Raw genomic sequence first — 2,724 nt, forward strand, 5'->3', positions numbered from 1 at the left:
AATTTCATTGAGGGAAAGAGTGGGTTGAAAAGAACTACTGGGCTGGAGGGAGAGAATCCCATTTTAAACAAAATCTTGGACAGCTGTTTCTGATAGGGAAACATGTGTGGAATGAAAATAAGCCGGTAAGTTAACTGAGGAAGAAAGTGCTTCTTAGTATTCCATGATTAATCCACTGGGCTTCCTTTGGCCGAACCAAGTTCCACTCTTTTAAAAACTTGGCTTCACATGTGCACCGGATATTTACACAGGATATTTATAGAGGCAGCAATGTTTTTCATAAACACAAAAGAAGTACAGCATGACCCTATACATATCTACTCAGATGCAAGTCCTATTGAGTTCAGTAGGTCTTGCGCCCACATCAGTGGGTATAACACTGCAACTGTAATTGTCCCCGTACAGAAGACACCTTAAACCATGGCTTTAACCACGGTGGTCAAGCCAGAAAGCTGGGCTGTGTTCAGAAGACACCTTAAACCATGGCTTCAACCATGGGGAATAAAACAAAAAGCCTTATTCAGCGTGGTTAAAGCCATAGTTTAAGGTGTCTTCTGAACATGGCCTGGCTTTCTGGCTCAACCACCATGGTGGTTTAAGGTGTCTTCTGAATGGGCCCATTGTATACTCTGCATAGGATTGGCGTCAAGGGTAGCCATGGTTGGGCACCTGCCGAAGGCCCACACCACAGCAGGGGCCCACTGACAAGAGCCCTCTGGAGTTAACCCCCTTCTTCACCTTGAGAGCTTGTTGACCTGCCTCTTGCTCTGGCCCAGGCAACGGTGGTGGTGAGGAGGAGCAGGAGATGCCACGGCCTCCTTGCTCACTGCCTGTCAAGCAAACAAGTGGGAGCAATGAGGAGGTAGAGAATGAGGAGCAAGAGCAGCTGGTGACAAGGGTGTTGAGAAGGTAAACTCACTAGGGCAGGGGTCCCACTGAGGGGTCCTTGCCCAACACCCTTCCAAAAGCTGGAGCCAGCACTGAATCTGCAAACGACTCATTTGGCTGCATGCTCTTTATAGTTTTCCTGTTGCCTTTGAGAAAGAGGGGGATGCTATCTCAGGAGGTGGCATCTAGGAAACACATCTGAATTATAATTCATATATTTATTTAAATTACTTATCAGAGTTCCAACTTGTCTTATTTACTGAGCTTCAGAGCAGCGAACAACTTTATTAAAATTAAGTGTCAAATTAAAAGTTGATAATTTAAAAAAATAATGTTAAAAATCATCCTTGTTTTGCTTATTCTTGGGCGTGAAATATTGGCTGAAACAAAACACCCTTGGATTTCAGTGAAGCTTTGGACCGAGACATTCCACAGCTAGCAATCACCAAGTATGCCTCTATGCATGCCTTTTTTTGTCCTAACTTGTCTATCGTAGGGATAGTATAATTGATGTCAAAGATTGTAGCATAATACAAGGATGTCACACAGAGGAGGGCCAGGATCTCTTCTCGATCATCCCAGAGTGCAGGACACGGAGTAATGGGCTCAAGTTACAGGAAGCCAGATTCTGACTGGACATCAGGAAAAACTTCTTCACTGTTAGAGCGGTACGACAATGGAACCAGTTACCTAGGGAGGTTGTGGGCTCTCCCACACTAGAGGCATTCAAGATGCAGCTGGACAGCCATCTGTCAGGGATGCTTTAAGGTGGATTCCTGCATTGAGTAGGGGGTTGGACTCGATGGCCTTACAGGCCCCTTCCAACTTTACTATTCTATGATTCTGTGAGGTCTTCAAACTATGTAAGTATACTACAGAGAGAAGTTGCATAATCTCCAGAATCACGTCTGGCATTTTGACCTATGCTCATCCCCTTTCCAAAGAAGGCTCATATTAACACAGTTCACGCATTACTGTGCAACCTTACAACAAAGTGAAAGAAAGCCCAGAACAATTTACTGCCCCAAAAAGCAAGACCATCTGTCCACTATATCTGATTAGTCCACATGCAAAGAGCAACGTAGGAAGATACTTGCAGACCATTTGTTCCAGCTGACTCAAGAAAGCGTGCTAAATCCATGTACTTTAGGAAAGGGAAAAGGCATTCCACACCTTCAGAGTCCCAGGCCTTTTAGTCCTTCAGGGGCAGCACAGTGGAGAGGGAGGGGAAGGAGGAGGAGAGGACAGGATCCTCAGGATCCTAAAGCCTCTCTGGCACCCAGCCCCCTTCAACGGGTCGTCTAGATCAGTGATCTTCAACTAGTGGGGTGTGACGCAAAAGCGGGTCCCAAGATCAGTCCAGATGGATCACGGCAAAGTTATTGCCACATGTTGCAGGTTGGGAGTCCAAGGTGGGTCTCAGGTCTGGACCAAGTTGAAGACCACTGAGCTACATGAGCTGACGGACAGGGTGGTCTAGCTGAAAATAGAAAGAAAAGGAGGAATGGGAGGTGGTTTTGCCTTCATTTTCTTCCTACTCTGCCTGGCACCTGCCAGCAGCTCACAGGATAGAGGGTTCTGATCTCAGAGCCCTCTTGTCTATGAAATGGCAATCCCGTAGTTTTTTATATTACATGTCATTATATTGTTTTGTTTTATGGTATTAAGTTTTCTGAACCACTCAAAGAGCTTCAGCTATTGGACTGTATAGAAGTGTAATAAATAGATATAATTTTATTTGAATTTCCCAAATGATAAAACCAGACTTCAAACCCCATTTGTTGAGCCTTTCGTTTTGCAAGGACCCAATTCCCAAGAATGCCCTCATACGGATGT

Source organism: Elgaria multicarinata, chromosome 9 (genome assembly GCF_023053635.1).
Source record: "Elgaria multicarinata webbii isolate HBS135686 ecotype San Diego chromosome 9, rElgMul1.1.pri, whole genome shotgun sequence".
NCBI classification, from domain to species: domain Eukaryota; kingdom Metazoa; phylum Chordata; class Lepidosauria; order Squamata; family Anguidae; genus Elgaria; species Elgaria multicarinata.